Source organism: Balaenoptera ricei, chromosome 2, assembly GCF_028023285.1.
Source record: "Balaenoptera ricei isolate mBalRic1 chromosome 2, mBalRic1.hap2, whole genome shotgun sequence".
Taxonomy (NCBI): Eukaryota; Metazoa; Chordata; class Mammalia; order Artiodactyla; family Balaenopteridae; genus Balaenoptera; species Balaenoptera ricei.
Window position 1 is genome coordinate 40518071 of NC_082640.1, and position 18855 is coordinate 40536925.

Consider the following 18855-nt stretch of genomic DNA (forward strand, 5'->3'; position numbering starts at 1 on the left):
TGTTGTCCAGAATTTGCCCCAAATGCACATGCACGCAGTTATTTTTAGTCTCTTACAGTGTCTTTGTATCTTTTTGCTCGAGGAGATGTTTGCCCAGGTGCAATCACTGTAGCAAAGGGTCCCAGGTCCCAGGTTTTAGGTCCCAGCCTGTCTCATTATCACTGCCTTTTACAGATGTGTAGAGGATGTAGTTCTGCCCCTCTCCCCCATCCAGACCTGTATTTTCACTGTTCTGTAAGAAGTCATGCATGTGTCCATCCCTGTTCCTTTCCGTATGGTTTTCTTCCCTTTCTGAAGTACCCTCCTTGGCTCTAACTTCACTCAAATCAAACCTATGTCTTTCTAAGTCCCTTTCTCTGTGAAGCTTCCTATGTCAGAATCCTCTTACTCTGAACTTCAAGCGCACAGGTCCCTAAACGTATTTTACCAGAAATTATATTTAACTGACAGCTTCCTGGAAGTGACAACTCATGGAGGTATCCTTTTGCTTAAAGAGGCTATGACCCCACTCAACCTAGAGGGGTCATTGAGGCATCCAGGGGCTGTGGAGAGTGGGGTTTGAAAGTCACTTTTTAAGACCACACGTACTCTAGGTCAAAGTTTTATATTCAGGGATTTGTGAGCTATGTCACAAGAAATTTGCTACCAATTATGTTTCAAGTATCAAAGTTTGGAAATGATTTTCTCTGCAAATCTTTAAAAAAACAGAACAAAACAAAACAGAATGTTGATAAATTAGACCAGATGTGGAGGTATATGCCTTGCATGTGTTTTTGTTTTATTTGGCAAAGTCAGAGGCCATGTTCTCATTCCCCACCACGATCCCCCCAGGGCTCAGGGTAGTGGGTGCTTACTAAGTATCTACTGCTTTGTTGCAAAAGGAGAATTAGAGTCCTGGGGTTGAGGTTAACACTTGCTACTTTTGGATGCCCAACTTTTATTATCTTTGCTTGATAACAGCAGACTCTCATCCCTTTGGGGAATTTTTTCTCTCTCTTGTGTTCTGTCTTAGTGGGATAGCAAATCCCACAGGGCTCTGCTCAACCATAGCTAAGAAATACTCTTCTGATCTAAGCCATGCTGACTGGGGACTCTCTTGAGTAGAGTAACCACTGTCTAGAAAGAATAGAGCTATTACTTACCAAGTAACTCCTTCTATCTTAACCCTTGAACTGCCTTGATTCTTGTCCCTTTCTGACCCCCTTTTTCCTGATTCACCAAGCTTTCAGTTCTCAGTGTTAGTTGTTACTATTCCAAAAATTTCCTTTTTTCGCAAGTTATCACCAGAGAGTATTCCTGTTGCTTACAAACAAAGAACCCTGACAGTGAATGCAACTGTCTTCTCTGTTCCAGCTTCAGGTACCCCATAGGAGATAAATCTTTTCACAAAGTGGAAAGGGAGAATAAATTCCAGAATCCAGCTTGATTTAATCCAGCTGATTTGATATTCTCATCCCAAGATATTTGCTGGGGGAGTTGGAACATTGTACAATCAAGTTTCAGAAGTATACAACCTGCACAACCATATGTGACCACCTGGAAAAATCCCCTCCATCGCTGAGGGCAGCTTGCTTGGATTGAATTAAATTCAGCGGTGCAGATGCATAAGTGAGCAGGCTGGGAGAAGGTGCAAAACAGATAGTTTCAAAGTATATGGCCCAGTTGGAAACAAATTATTTGGTTGAGTTTTGTAGCACAACTTGTCCAATGACTGCTCTGAGTAGGAAATTTCTAAAGCTACAGGATTATAACGGTCTTGTTTTAATAGCACAGGGGAGGGAAATTGGGCCCTGAGACCCTCTATCAGCAATGTGGCAGTGATGGATTTTCCTTCTGGAGCCCTATTCCCTTACTTGACCTACATGATTACTATACACAGTTGGATCTGATGACTTGGCACATGGGGGAGTGTCTTGGGAGAGTGAATTAATGACAAGTAAGTTCCTCCAAAAGATTATTCTGTTGGCCTGCATGACACACCCAGTGATGGCTATTCTTTAACCTAAACACCAGGAATCTGTTCTGCTTTACTCCACTAATGAGGTCACCACCCAGAGGGGCAGAGGAGCCCATCCTGCAGGAGGACTTGTCCCAGAATTGACATTCCCCACTAAGGAAGGGGAGGGAAGGAATTTTCTGTGCAACTCGGGAAAGCGCCTGGCCTGTGAGCTTTTCACCTCTCTGTTTACCTAGAAGCCACAAGGTTTAGGTCCTAGCCTCAGGCAAGGTCTTCTAGAAGATTCTACCATGCTTTCAGAGATTCCTGAGGACACTTTTCTGGAAATGGCATCTAGGTCAGTCATGAACTTGCCCGTTCTCTCTGATGGTGCCTTTTTATACCATTAGGTCTGCAAATAATGTCCCTGAGTCTGTTTCCACTCAGAGAGGATTATCCATTTGTATGGTCAACATGTCTTGTTTCAGGCTGAGCTTCTCATGCGTGAAATGCATTGTCTTTCCCTTTCAGAAGTTTACTGCCTCAGTGACCTTTATATTTGACAAAAAGCCTTTTTAATCCACCTCGCTGCTGCTTTCCTAAGTGGTTCCTCCTCTGGCTGGCATTATTGAAAGGACTTTCCCTGTTGACGGGCGTTATTAAGACATGCTGTCTTTTGTATCGAATCGAAACTGTGCCCTTTTATTTGCCTTTATTTTCTTTTTCTAAGTTTGCATTGACAATGTGTGCACTTACACAGGATAATCGCATAGATGTATATCAAGCATGACCACCGTATGTTAACATTAGATGCAGAATTCTATTCATTTCTCCTGTTTTCTCAGATCCCAGATGGGAACAGTTCAGGGTTAAAAGGTAGCAAGAGTAAACCTTCCCAAACTCCTTCTATGACTCTGAGGACCAGGATTGGATGATGTATTATTTGGCTCCCAGATTATCTGAGTGCTTTGGTGGGTGGATATTTGCAATGAGGCCTTTGTTCCAAGCCCTGGTTAACATAAAGAGGTTTGTTCTCAGATCCCTGAACAGAGCAGAGAAAACACCGGTGAATACTAAAGGTGATTGTGCTTTCAGCCTGTGGTCTGTTACCACAGGCAACCAACGCTCTATAGAGGGGTTGTGTGTTGAAGAGGGTGCTAACATCTTTTTAAAAATCAGTTTAGAGCAAACCATTAGGATCTGTGCCCTGGCTTTACCATTCACTCCTCTGGACAAGTCACTTCATTTCTCCAAAGATTACAGATGTCATCAGCTAGCAGGAAGTTCAAGTAATGCAATACATGTAAAAGAATGCTGCGAATTTTAAAGATCAAAGTATGGGTTGTTTCTAATACTATGCTTTAGACTCTATGTTAGTTGAGAGAAAATAGATTCATTATCTCTCATATGGGCTTCTCTTCACTAACATTTGTTAACAACCTTCTCAAGGCCAGGCCCTATGCTAGGCAGTTGATGCTTGATAATTATTTTTTTCCTGACAACTGATGACATAGGCATTAGTATCTCTATTTTGAAATTGGGGATTCTTATGATCTGAGAGGGAAAGTGGGTCATCCCACGGTCACACAGCTTGTAAGTGACAGAACTAGGATTGAAAACAGGCCTCTCTGATCCTAAAGTCTAAGGTTCTTTATTTTATTTTGCTTGCTCCCCTCCACCAATCTTTTTGTTTTTTAGAATAAAAAACTGTAATCCAGAGGTGGAAACAGTTATCTCTGGCATTCCACTGCAGGCATCTTGTGATCTTTCTGGATTTGATCCACGCTGCTTGAGGAAGCCTCAGCTCCTTATTTCATTAGCTCAAAAGAGTAAAAACACCCCCATGTGACAGTCTTGGGGATAATACTGCCATGATAATGAAGGCAACACCATCAAAAGCAACTACGTTATCAAAAATAAAAAAACGATCACTTTTAACAGCAAATTGTGACTAATTAGACTTTGAATAGGAAATCAAAAGAAAAGGCATGAAGGCTCAATTTTCCATAGAGCTGACAGTCTGACCATTTTAAGAGTGAGAATGAAATTATTTTTAATTAACATGACTAATCATTTCCTATCATTTTGAGGCAGTTGGCTTTGCCTTCAAAGAGGTGTGGTGGAGTGCTGTCCCCCGCTCCATGGCTGGTGTCTGGGGGCCCGTCTAACCACATGGAACACTGGAGGCCTGGACCACTCTGGCTGGTGTATTTCCCGTCTCAGAATCATGACAGCAAGAAGCTCGGGGCCCCATTTGTGTCTTTTCTCCTGACTGTTTTTCTTTCTAAGGCTACATGAAACTGTTTCTAATTTCATGAATGTCCATTTCTAGGGCCGTTTACTCATCATGAAAGTACAGCCTTCAGTGAGTAGACAAGCTATGAGGCAGGTTCTACTTCTTCTCTTTTCTCCACTTGTCACAACAATGTCTTCCCAGATGTTTGCGCAGACTGCCCGGCTCACTTCTAGCCTGTGCCTTTACTCTTCAGGAGCCAAGGAGGGGCCAGCCTGTAGATCACCCTCACTCTGAGCGCCAACAAGGACGGGCGGCAATATTCTATGGTCTGTGCCCAAGAGTATAATTGTGAGGCAGCTGTGAAATGACAGTCTTGGGGGCTGTCTGATCCAAACACCCTCTCTCAATCCCAGTCCTAAAATATCCTTTACAGGGAGCCCAAGCTTTGGTTATCTGCTTGGTGCTCTTCTGCTGTTTTCTCAGGTCTTGGGGTGATTCTGAAGAGTGATGTGACCTCAGACAACTATGGTTCTTCTCTCCTGATGTCAATCTACTCTCCTAGTATAACTTAGATGTACTCTCGGAATCAAAGATTCTCCCCGCGCTGCCACCACTGCCACCAGGGGAATAGGAAGGAATGAAATGGGTAAATGGATCAAGAAGCACCATTCTATCCCTGTTGGGTTTCCTACCAGATTCCAGGAATGCCTTCAGCCTGGAGCAAGGCGTTGGGAACTTGTAACTGTCTTCCTTGCTTTTTACTCTTGAGACTAGGACAATTCATTGCCATGACACTCCTACTTTCTCAACCCAGAACTTAAGAGCTGTGACCCCCATCTTGCTTTTTCTGATTTTATGTCCTTTGACTTTTTTGTTTTTTAAATGTTTATTTTCAATTATACAAGCGGGATATGAATGTATGTTCTTATTAAAAATTCAAATAATTTCAGACAAGTCAACTTTCCTTTTATCTCAGAAAGGAAACTTGCCCTTGACCTCAACTCATATCTTCTTCCAGATGAACCATTATTTTCAATTTATCGCATATTCTTCATATCTTTTTCTATGCTTTTATATACATATATGCTCACAGGGAGAAGTATGGAACTTTGTCTACTTCTGTTTGCTTATGAAAATATAGGTATTGTTTTGGAACTTGATTTTTTTTTTAATTTGACAATACATCTGAAAGACTTTCCCACATCAGTACTTATAAATTGAACTCATTTTTAAACTGCTGCAATGTGTTCAACACAAATTTTGATTTACTTATTTCCCTTGTTTGGACATTTTGATTTTTTTTTTAAGTTTTTTGCCATTGCAAGCAAAGCTGTAGCAAATGTCTTTACATATGTATCTTTATGCATAAGTGCACATCTTTCTGCAAATATTTCTTGAGCATATACCAAAAAGTGGAATTGATGAATTAAGATTCTTTATATTTAAACTTTTCATGGATTTTGCCAGACTGTTCTCCAAAACAGCTGAATGAGTTGATGCTGCTTCAAGCAGTATACAAGATCATCCACAAGCTCATACTCTTACTAACGCTTGTTATTATCAAATATTCAATCTAGTAGGTGAGAAGAAGTCTGTCCCACTAATTTTATTTTCTTCATGACTCATAAGATTGAGCACATTTTCATAACTCCTTTGCCATTTTGATTTCTTTTTCTATGAACTACTTATTTTCTTTGTCCATATTTCTGTGGGTTCCTTCTGATTTCTGACACCTGTTTCAAGAGTTTCAACATCTCCTTGGCCCCAATCTCTAATTGACAGCATGAATAAGAGCATGGGATTTAAAGTCCGCCATATGTAGATTCAAATCCCAGTTGCAACCCTGCCTAGGAGTCTGACTGTAGCAGGTTACACACTTATGCTGGTTTTCTGCCTTCCTGTCTATAACATGGGGACACTAATGCCTACTATGCAAAGTGTGTTTGTGTGTGTGTGTGCACAAGTGTGTTAAGATGAAGATATATGTGAAATGGCCAGTAGGCCATTATGATCTCCCCAGTGGAATGATCAGTTCTGCTGTTTTTTATCACTTTCTTGCCAGGTTCCAGGCATGGGCTGTTGGCTCCTTGATTTGGTGTTTACCGTATACCTCTAGCAATAAGGGCAGGTGACTCCCATATTTTGAGTAAATCCCAGAGCTAATGCTGATGTAGTTTGGTCTCTGTATATTTCCTTAGTTGCTTTGCTTGGATTTTGAACCCAAGGTCTGGTTAGCCCTCTGAAGTCACTGTATCTGCATGTATCTTTCCTCCATAGGCACCTATGCCCCTTGTGCTCTTCTGCTAATGTCATGCTACGTACAGGGCTGTCATCTCAGCCTGACTCCCCAGCCTTCCCCTTCTCTATTGCGCTTTCACTGACAGAGCCAATACTTGACCCTGCATTTTCAGATTTCTAAGCCCATGCTCTCAACCAGGGCTAATAGCTCTACAAATATCACCCCTGGATCTCCGACTTAATCCCTCTGAGCCGCAGCCTTCTTATCTGTCCCCGAAATAATAATGCCAAATTCACACTACTGTTGGGGGCTTCAGATGTGATAGTTAACATAGCACAATGTCACATTCCCCCGTCCTCTTGTCTGACTCACAAATCGTCACCAAAGTAGTTTTCCTTTTGTTTGTTTGTTTGATTGTAATTCCTTTGTGTAGTAGATCTTCAGTACACAGTGGGTTTTATTAAGATTCAGTGGGCATTTGGCTGGCCTCCTTCTAAGAAACACAACCAGAGGTAAAATGTTAAAATGATGATGAATAATTATGATGAAAACCAAAGTCATGTTTACTCACCATAGTTTCACATTATAGTTTTGGCTAAATGGGAAATGACCTGTTAAAAATTAAAAATTAGTTACTGGAACTTCCCTGGTGGCCCAGTGATTAAGAATCCACCTGCCAATGCAGGAGACATGGGTTAGAGCCCTGGTCTGGGAAGGTCCCACATGTTGTGGAGTAACTAAGCCCATGCACCACAACTACTGAGCCTGCGCTCTAGAGCCTGCAAGCCACAGCTACTGAGCCCATGTGCTACAACTACTGAAACCCATGTGCCTAGAGCCTGTGCTCTGCAACAAGAGAAGTCACTGCAATGAGAAACTCACACACCGCAATGAAGAGTAACCCCCACTTGCCGCAACTAGAGAAAGCCCGTGAGCAGCAACGAAGACCCAATGCAGCCAAAAATAAATAAAATTTTAAAAAATAGTTACTGGGATTTGAGGAATGAGATTTTATAGAGATTATTATTTTTCTAGAGAGAAATATTCCAGGGCTAGATAAAGAATATCCCTGGGTAGTGCTGGCTGGCCCTTTGCATGTCACTGAATCTTTGCCCATAAAAAGGGCAGTTCATGGACCAGGGAAAGGGAAGTTTGGCTTTAAAATATTTTTTGAAATGTAGGCTCCGAAGAGGTGGGTGCAATCTAATAAAAGTTTTACCTGATATCCAGGAACCAAGAGAGGTTGGCACCATTGTTTTGTAAAGGAATTGATGGCACCATATGTCATGGAACTGACCACAGTGGCAGGTCAGATCTTCAGGAAAGCTGGTGGGAGGGATGGGGTGTGTCACTGGGCATGTCCCCATGGAAGGGCACCCAAGTACTTCTTTCACCTTCTTCTCTGTGCCTCTTCAGACAGGTTTGTCATCCCAGGAAAATTGAGGCAGCTTAACAAGCTCTCAACCAAATAGCTTGCTTGATTGTTTAAAAATCAATATTGCCCTTTTGGCACTGAATTTTCCAGTTACTTTTGATGGCTTCTCAACCAGTACAAAAATGGTGAATGGGAGGTCAAGAAAAATAATGCATTTTGAAGTCTCACTTAGGGCATTTTTACTCTAGAGGGTAAAGACCTTCCTTTTTCACTCTGACAAGACTTTTTAATTTTTAAGTTTTGTTTTTCTTTCTGAATTAATTGATCCTGGAGTTACACGCCAGCTAAATATTTATTGATGATGTGTGAACTTGAAAATGAGCCCCACTGGATCTCTGCTCCTCAGTACTCATGTTTCCCCATCTTCCCGTCTCATTCTCAACGTGTCCTAAAGACAGTTTTGTCGTGTGTGTGTGTGTTTGTGTGTGTCTGTGTGTGTCTGTGTTTTATTAATTTGCAGTTTCTTTCCAGCTGGAATCCAACCTCTCCTTTCACTTGGTGGGAAGTATCCACACATAGGTTGTAGAGGATGTGCTAATTAATGGATGTCCAAACATCTGGGGGAAAACAAGCAAAGTTACAATTAACACACAATAAACAAATACAGAAAAGGTGGACAGATGAAGCACATCAGAAAGATGGCTTGGGGGAACGCACTGTCTACCCTGTCTGCGCCTGTTTCCTAGCACCATTCCATTTGGAAGGGAAGACATGTTTATCTCACTGTGTGTCCTAACTTAATGCCTGACACTGTAAACTGAAGCCATTCTCTGGTCAACAAGGAGGGACTCTCAGGAAGGGGGGCATGATTATTCTGTTGGCAATTCACAGACACCCAGGAGCTTTACTGAAAGAGCCCATCTCTGGTCCTCACGTGCGTTGTGTATACACACATGTGGATTAAAATATTGCTTCAACTCTCACCTTCCAGCCAGCCTGAAATTATTCTTTCTGATTCCCAATTCTCCCTGTTGTAATTAGCTCTTCAGACCACATACCAGAGGGTCTACAAAAGCAGCACAACAATAAAAAATAATAAGAGCTAACATGTATTGAGTGCACGCTGAGTATGAGACCATCTTCTAAGTGCTTTCTCTGCATTATTCCATGGACACCTCACAACATCCTTAGGAGTTAGGTGTGGTTATTCTCTGCATTTTACAGAGAGGAAAACTAAGGGACACAGAAGTTATGTAACTTGCCCAACGTCAGTCAGCTGCTTGTGGCATGGCTGCTATTCATAATTCTTACCCCAGATTTACTTGCTAATTGGTAACTGTTCCGCCTTTTATCCAGTGTGTTTCCTGACCCTGGACTCTCTCTCTTGTTTGAACTTGTATATGCCAGTTTTTAACTTTTGTATCATGTGATCTATCTGGCTCTTGACTCTTGGGTCCCTCTCAAGAACTCTAGCTAATACTCACCACAATGATTCTCCCCAACATGGGCTGCTTCCATCATTCATCTCATTTATCTATGCTGGTAGGTCTTCACGATGAAGACTGAACTCCAACCTTTGAACCTGTACTCCTCCAAGTCTTCTCCATTCTCTAGAAGGAGGCAGGACTCCTGCTTGGTATGATCTTATGTATTTCAGTCATTGTAAAGTTGAGTTCACCAGTGGTGCAAAATCTCAACAACCTTGACTCCCAAAGCATGATTTTCAAGATAACACAGGAGAATAAGAAAACTCATAGGAGCTTCAGTGTTTAGTAATCCTTTGCTGCCTTGAGTATAGCTCTCAGGTTCCTTACTGGTTCTGGCTCATGGCTCCATCTTCATTATGCACCTTTACCTTGCACTTTAGTTTCTAGTCTCTAACCTTTCTTTATTACTGGCAGTTTCCTAGATGCCCCTCCCTGGGCTTTTCTTCTTTTCTGTTGATTCTCTAAATGTGAGAGTACCCCCAGATGTGTTCCATGCTCTCAATCCATCCAGTTCTATGACAAATATTATTTATTTTTAACAACTCTCAAGTGTACCTCTCCAGCCCTACTCTTGACTGGAAACCGAACTGGCATACCCACTTTCTTCATTTTTCTGGCCCAGTTAGTGGTCTAAAACCACTATGTTGTACACAGGATTATTCAGTGGAGAGTGTTACAAGTGTTAACACCCAGCCCAAGTCCCAGTGGATAAGCTCTATGACTAGCATGGGGCTACATCTGGAGAAACAAGCGATACCATTCCTTTCACCGAAAGGCACTGACATCCTACCAAGTTGTATACTCATGAGGCTGTGTCCTCCAATAAAGGGACATCATTTTTTAATACTCACAAAGTCAAATTAGCCTACAGTTTCTCCTACATTTTAAAGAAAGTTCCATGAGAGCAGGGTCCTTGTGGGTCTTGTTTGCCATTGTAGTCTCAGTATTCAAAACAGTGCCTGGAACACAGAAGGTACTCATTCATATTTGAAAAATACATTATAAAAAAAAAATAAATAAATTATTTTTAAAATTCCTTCTTCTAAAACGTGTTGCTCTGCTTTTGATAAATTCGACTAATGATGGGACGAACGAAATGTTCAAAATTGGCAGAAAAATGATTTTAAAAAATGATCTAGGCAGAAAAATGATCTAAAATTTAAAAATTCATGAATCATGAATTAAAGATAATAATAATAACTAAATTTATTGAACATATTATGCGGTAAGCACACTTAAGTTCAATCTTCACATTACCCCTATAAGGAAGACTCTTGTATTATTTCTATTTATAGATGAGGAAACTGAGGCACACAGAGTCTATGTAACTTGAGCAAGGTCATGTGGCTACAAAAGTGTTGAACAAAGTAGGGATGCTACATGGTACCTCTGTAGAAAGAAGTGGAGGAATAGAAAGTCTCAGGGCAGAGTGTCTGACTGGGAGCACCATGGTTTGGAATAGGTCCATAGACAGGGATTGATTCCTGGAGCTCCACATGGCATTCCAGACCCTTTCAAAGAACAAGCACATCATTTATTATCTAAACTGGGATACGTTTTCTAACAGAATGGGTTAACGGGCATAAGCTGGATCTCAACAGAGCCAACTGAGACACATAGGAGCCCTACTTCTCTACTCCTGGTTTGTATGGTATGGCCTCTGTCCACACTAGGCATCATGTTCTACTTTTACTCATGTACTTTCCACTTTTCAGGTTGACTGTCCACCTGATGTCTTGACAAGCACACAGTAAATACATATTGAGCTGGATGGATTATTCATGGACAATTCTGACATTGAATTATCTCATTCAGGATGCATAATGGCTTTATACTATGATGTCATGGGAGTACTTTGTCAACATTTTTAAAACAATTTTAAAGTAATGTAAATAGTACTGGCTAAACAAAATCAACAACGACAAACAAAAATGGGTAAATGAGTTAAGGTCCTTGTTCTGATAGATGTTTTACGGAGGGGAAGTTATTTAACTATCTCGGTATCCTTGTCCTTTTTAAAAATATGAATGAATCATCATTGGGGATCCTAAAAGTCTCGTTTTATTAGTCACTTTCTAAAATATAATTGTCAATCCTAACCTAAAATCATCTCAAAATGTTGCCCATAGCCATTTTCTTCTCTGCAATCCAAGACCATGTGATGGAATGTGTTTGCCAGAGAATTAAAATGAGACACTTTCCATCTATCAGGAGATCACAGAAAGCAGAAAATGAGCAATGTTGAGACATGTTGTTTTTCCATAAAGTTGTTAAAATTACATTACAATGATGATAAGAAATAAATATCATCCATTCTTTTTTAAAAATAAACGTATTTTAGTACAGTTTTAGATTTACAGAATTGTCATGAAGATAGTACAGACAATTCTTGAATACCCCACACTCAGTTTCTGCTCTTAATATTTTATATTGGTAGGGTATGCTTGTCATAATTTATAAACCAATGTTGATGCATCATTATTATTAATATTTCTCTATAGGTAAGTCCCCCATTAACCTCCCCCCTGGCTATTTTCAAAATGTCCTACCCTTTAGTTTTCTGCATTTAGTTTTCATTTAAATATGATATGCATGTGTGTGATTCTTTTGGTGTTTATTCCCCTTGGCGTTCTCTGAGCTTCCTGGATCTGTGATTTGGTGTCTGTCATTAATTTTGGAAAGGTCTCTGCCAGTATTTTCACATATTTCTTCCACTCCATTCTCTCTTCCTTCATCTGGTATTATAATTATGTGTATGTTACATCTTTTGAAATTATCCCATTGTTATTGAATGTTCTGTTCTTTTCTATAACTACTTTTTCTCTTTTCATTTCAGTTTGGGAAGTTTCTATTGACCTAACTTCGAACTCATGGATTCTTTGCTTTAACTGTGACTAGTCAACTATGAGCCCATAAAAACATTATTTATTCATGTTACAGTGTAACATGTAATATAAGTAACTTTCCTTTTTATTTGTTCTTAAAGTTTTCATCTCTCTGCTTACTTTACTCATCTGTTATCTCATGTGGTATACTTTTTCCATTAGATCCCTCGACATATTAATCATAATTATTTAAAATTCCCTGTGTTATAATTCCAACATCTGTATCATATCTGAGATGGATTTTGATGGACAACCTCCTTAGACTGTGTTTTTTTTTATTTTTTCTTTTTCTTGCCTTTCACTGTGCCTTATAATTGTTTGTTGAATGCTGGATGTGATGTATTAAGTAATAGAAACTGAGATAAAGAGGACCTGAAAATGAATTTTCATGTTAATTTGACTAGGAATTATTCTTTGTTTAATGCTTTTGTACCTGTAGGTGCCAGAGGCTTCACATTCACTAGTGTTCTTGGTTTTGTCTCCTCTCTTGACTTTGGTTTCCTTGAGTATTCCTCCTCAGAGAGAATCTGTGTCTTGCAGATATTTCAGCTATAGTCTGCAAAATTATTATGGTACTCTAGCCATGTTACTGTGGTGATAAGGCACAGGGAAAGAGGAGTGTCCTACAAACATGCACTTAAATCTCAGTCTTTTAGTGGGCTTGCTTCTCTGACCTGTGACCTTCAGAAGTGTTCCTTCTGTTAGAGGACCCATCCCCATTCAGTGAGAAAAGAAGGCTAGAGAGGACTCGAGGGAGAGAGGAATGCCTTCCCCATGATTCTGAGACAAGATTCTGTTAAAATCTTCCCCCTCCCCAGTAGTAAGCCTTTGTTATAGGGAAGGTTCAGGGCATATTTCACAGGATTATTCTTTCTCTCCTCTTGCCAGTTCCAGGAGGTGCTCTCTTTAGACCTTCACTATGTGACGATTCCTGTAGATGCTTGGTGGGAAGTCACACAAAAGTGTGGAGCCCCCATAAGATAGCAACCCAAGGGGTTCTCACTCTCAAGTTAGGCCACATTCACCCTCCAAGTGTTCATCAAAATGATCATTTAAGATTTTCTACCAATTTATGATTCCAGTGGTTTCTGTTCTGTGGAAGCAGTTCTTGGCTGTGACTCTTTGAATTCACCTCTGTCTCCAAATTCCAGGCTGGTGGTTTGCTCTACAAACTCATTTCTCCAATGAGTCCAACAAAGTCATTGGTTTTCAGTTTCCCCAGCTTTTTCTTATAAGGATGGGGGTGATGACTTCAACATCACATCACTGAAAGCGGAAGCCTATTTTCTTTTGAAGCCATGAAGACCCCACATCTTGCCACTCTCTTAGGGAGGAGTTAAGAGTGATGATCATCATTTTAAAGAATTGAACCAGCAGGGACAATGTAGGAAAAGTGTCTCACCCGGGCTGTGCCATCCTTCCATGACTGTGGTTGGAGAATTATATCAATAACTTTCCCTAACATGGTTATGCTCTGGAGATACCACCTTTTAATCAGATGCTTGAGAGCAGAAGAGGATAGAAGCCTCCATGGATGGGCTGTATTTAAGGATGTCATCATTATATTTGTATTTTATAATTGTTCCTCCAAAGGATGTTGTGAGCTGATTGATAGCAAAGCCATCTCCCCTTCCCATCCTCATCTCTATTTTTACTGTGTTGAGTTGAAGAATTTTAAATTCATTTCTACTCTCCAAAGGAATTCTTGGATACCTGCAACCATGCTTGTTTCCTCAGCTAAAATACCAAGTCATTGCACTCCTCCAAGATCCTGGGTTCCAGTGAACCCAGTGATGCACCATGAAGAAAACTGTCAAGAAACAGAGGATGGTTCAGGAATACTGATTCCCAACAAATTCCTTCACCCTACCCGCTCCAATGAAAAAGGAAAAAAAAAAAAAGGATAAAGTGCTGTCCAGAATTTTAAAAATCCCAAAGGGACTCTAAATGTTCACTATTACAGCACACACATTTATACACAGAGAAATTTGAAGGTTTTCTGATTTCAATTAAGATTATTATGTCCTCTGAGTGATGGTTTCTCCTTTTTTCCCCCCAGAAATCCTTTTGGCTGATATCTTTTAAAAGAGTATTAGCTAGGGATAACTAGGCTTACTTTTATTGCATCTACTTTTCCTCCAGGTTTCTTTGTCTTAAATTCTGAAGTCTTTTTCCCTAGCCTGCTAAAGTTTAGCAGCTTGAAATCAAGGACATGAGTCATTGTTACTCTTCATGTGAAAGATAAGCTCTGTGGCTTTTATAGCAAAAAGATTCCAGAAATAAGATGGAAGTCAGATAATTTGGGGCTGTGAAAAGTCCTTTACTATGATAACAGAAGACCAAGGACACATTTCTATCATGCCTATTATTCGTACCTGGGTTTCATTGGTCAAATTACGAAGCCTCTGAGCCTCAGTTTCCTTAACTGTCAAATGGGGGTAATAATACCTGCCTTGTCATTTGACAAATTATTGGGAAGTTCTAATGACATGCAGAAATTTCAGGTCTTTGTGAAGCACCATGCACATAAATGTTTGTATTTTACTTTCCTTAGCAGTATTTGAACATGGTAGCTTATTAAATATTCAGAAACAAATCATGGATACTTGTTGATGTGGGATGTCCTCATGAGCCTGTGACACTCAGTGGATGGTGAGCCATGGAATGGCCTTGAAAAACTTTCCTCAATGCATAAAGCAGAAGAGTGATATGCTTTTGGTTGTGGGCAGTAATGATACAACCAAAATAATACATTCAACTTCCTAGGGGAGAATTTTACAAAGCAAACTACTCCTTAGATTCACAGGTTCTTATAACAAGCTATGCAAGGGGAAAGTACTAAAATTTATCATTTAATAGATACATAACGATCATGATTCATAAGGACTCAAGTAACTACTATTAATAGTTATGAAATTCAAATCTCACTGATTAATATTTTAAAACATTATCCCTCCGCATGATCTTTAGCAAGCTATCCCTGTGTTTGTGTTCCTGGACCCATCGTGCCAAGTACGTGTGTGAAAATCTAGTACACTAAATTGATCCTTCTCTGACCCCAATTTTCAAGCATTCTTAACACAAGGTTACAGATATAGAGTATATATTTAGAATGTGTATGTGTGTGCGTGTATGTGTGTGTGTGTATCTCTCGTGCAAAGTATATGCATACAAAGTATATGCACATGAGTATTTCAAAATCAGTCAACCTGACTCTAAATGTTCAGCTATTTATTTATATCATTCATGGCCTTTAGAGAGGGTTTTTCTCTTGCTACCCCAACCCCTGGAAGGCCTCTCCTGCCAGTTCGGCCTCTGGCATCTCAGCCCCACATATTGAGCCCTCACATGGGGAATTTAATTCCAGATTACTAATATCAGAGCATGCTAACAATGTTCTTTGACCAGTCAGTGTCTTAATGCATCTTAGAATTAAAAGAGGTCAGTTTCTGATTCTCTGGGCTTTTGCTATTAAACTCTCTTCCTTGCACTCCCCTCTCTCATATTACTGTCAAAAAATATGTGTCCATCACTAGATATTGCAATCCCCACCACTACCACCAACACACACACATGACCACATTGGAAAACTGAGCTCCAAAATGGTCCACGGACTTGACCGAAGTCACATATACCATTACTGACGTGGGTCTCAAACGTCTAAACCTTCTGAAATCTCATCTGCCTTTTTCACACTGAATTATTTTGATTTCCAACTTCCATTATTTCAGAAGAGCAAAATGCATGGCTTACTTCTCTATCCAATGGATTAAAATATTGAGTGAGGTATAGAACATATTGTACATTCTAACTGGAAAACCTAGCAGTATGCTACTCCTTCAGGATGAAGAATTTAAAATCTGTCTCGGTCTTCATTCTCTTGTATTGTTCACTGTGTCCCAGTGAGAAGATTTAAGAAGGGATCTTATTATGGCTTCTGAAGACCGCTTTTTAAAATTGAGCTATAATTTTCAAAAATATATTGTAAATATCTAAGTTTGATGAGTTCTGACTATATACCTTGTAACTGCTACCCAAACCAAGTTATAGAACATTTCCACCTTCTCAGAATATTTCTTCATGACCATTTCCAGTCAATCTCCATCCTAAACTCCAAAGAGGCAATTGCCTTCTGATGGTATATATTCTTTAGTGTCTAATTTATTTTGAATTTGCATAGGTTATTTCTTGAGATTTATCCAGAGTGTTGTATGTATCAGTAGTTTATTCCTTTTGTTGCAGAGGAAAATCTATTGCAGTAATATGCCACAAAGTATATTGATGGTTATATTCAATTTGAGGTTATTGTAAATAAGGCTGCTTTAAACTTTCTTGCATAAGTCTTGTGGGGATACATGTTGTCATTTATTTTGGGTACATATAGGGGATTGGAATTGTTGTGGTATAAGCTCTATGTATGCTTAACTTAATTTTTAAAAATTACCAAAGGTTTTTCAAAGTGATTTCTACAAGCAGTGTATGAGCATTCTGGTTGCTTCATTTCCTTTACAGCAATTGACATTATCAGGGTTTTTTTTATTTTATGATAACTATACCAGAATATGTTAATTATTTTTTTAATTTTGGTTTTAATTAGCATTTTCCTGAGGACTAATTGAGTGTCTTATCATAAGCTTATTGTCCATTCATACATTTTCTTTGTGATTTATCTAAGTCTTTTGCCCATTTTAAAAGCTGGATTGGGGGGAGGAGCTTCAAGATGGCAGAAGAGTAAGACGTGGAGATCACCTTCCTCCCCACAAATACATCAGAAATACATCTACATGTGGAACAACTCCTACAGAACACCTACTGAACACTGGCAGAAGACCTCAGACCTCCCAAAAGGCAAGAACCTCCCCACGTACCTGGGTAGGGCAAAAGAAAAAAGAAAAAACAGAGACAAAAGAATAGGGATGGGACCTGCACCAGTGGGAGGGAGCTGTGAAGGAGGAAAGGTTTCCACACACTAGGAAGCCCCTTCACGGGTGGACACTGTGGGTGGCGGAGGAGGGAAGCTTCGGAGCCACGGAGGAGAGCGCAGCCACAGGGGTGCGGAGGGCAAAGCGGAGAGATTCCCACACAGAGGCTCGGCGCCGAGCAGCAGTCACCAGCCCGAGAAGCTTGTCTGCTCACCCGCCTGGGCGGGCGGGGGCTGGGAGCTAAGGCTCGGGCTTCGGTCGGATCCCAGGGAGAGGACTGGGGTTGGCGGCGTGAACACAGCCTGAAGGGGTTAGTGCGCCATGGCTAGCCGGGAGGGAGTCCGGGAAAAGGTCTGGAGCTGCTGAAGAGGCAAGAGACTGTTTCTTGCCTCTTTGTTTCCTGGTGTGTGAGGAGAGGGGATTAAGAGCGCCGCTTAAAGGAGCTCCAGAGACAGGCGCGAGCCGCGGCTATCAGCGCGGACCCCAGAGACGCGCGTGAGACACTAAGGCTGCTGCTGCCGCCACCAAGAAGCCTGTATGCGAGCACAGGTCACTCTCCACACCGCCCCTCCCGGGAGCCTGTGCAGCCCGCCACTGCCAGCGTCCCGTGAGCCAGGGACAAATTCCTCAGGAGAACGCACGGCGCGCCTCAGGCTGCTGCAACGTCACGCCGGCCGCTGCCGCCGCAGGCTCGCCCCGCATTCCGTACCCCTCCCATCCCCCGGCCTGAGTGAGCCAGAGCCCCCGAATCAGCTGCTCCTTTAACCCCGTCCTGTCTGAGCGAAGAACAGATGCCCTCAGGCGACCTACACACAGAGGCGGGTCCAGATCCAAAGCTGAATCCCAGGAACTGTGCAAACAAAGAAGAGAAAGGAAATTTCTCCCAGCAGCCTCAGGCGTAGCGGATTAAATCTCCACAGTCAACTTGATGTACGCTGCATCTGTGGAATACCTGAAGAGACAACGAATCATCCCTAATTGAGGAGGTGGACTTTGGGAGCAATGATATATATATATTTTTCCCTTTTTCTCTTTTTCTGAGTGTGTATGTTTATGCTTCTGTGTGTGATTTTCTCTATATAGCTTTGCTTTTACCATTGTCCTAGGGTTCTGTCTGTCCGTTTTCTTTTTTTTTAACTATACTTTTCAGTGCTTGTTATCATTGGTGGATTTGTTTTTCGGTTTGGTTGTTCTTTCTTTCTTTCTTTTTAATTACTTAAAAAAAGTTTTTTTTAATAATTATTTTTTGTTTTTCATTTTAATAACTTTTATTTTATCCTTTTCTTTCTTTCTTTTTTTTCCCTTTTATTCTGAGCCGTGTGGATGACAGGGTCTTGGTGCTCCAGCCAGGCATCAGGGCTGTGCCTCTGAGGTGGGAGAGCCAAGTTCAGGACATTGATCCACCAGAGACCTCCCGGCTCGACGTAATATCAAGCGGTGAATATCTCCCAGAGATCCCCATCTGAACACCAAGACCCAGCTCCACTCAACGACCAGCAAGCCACAGTGCTGGACACCCTATTCCAAACAACTAGCAAGACAGGAACACAACCCCACCCATTAGCAGAGAGGCTGCCTAAATTAATAAGGTCACAGACACCCCAAAACACACCACCAGACTTGGACGTGCCCACCAGAAAGGCAAGATCCAGCCTCATCCACCAGAACACCAGCACTAGTCCCCTCCACCAGGAAGCCTACACAACCCACTGAAACAACCTTAGCCACTGGGGGCAGACACCAAAAACAATGGGAACTACGAACCTGCAGCCTGC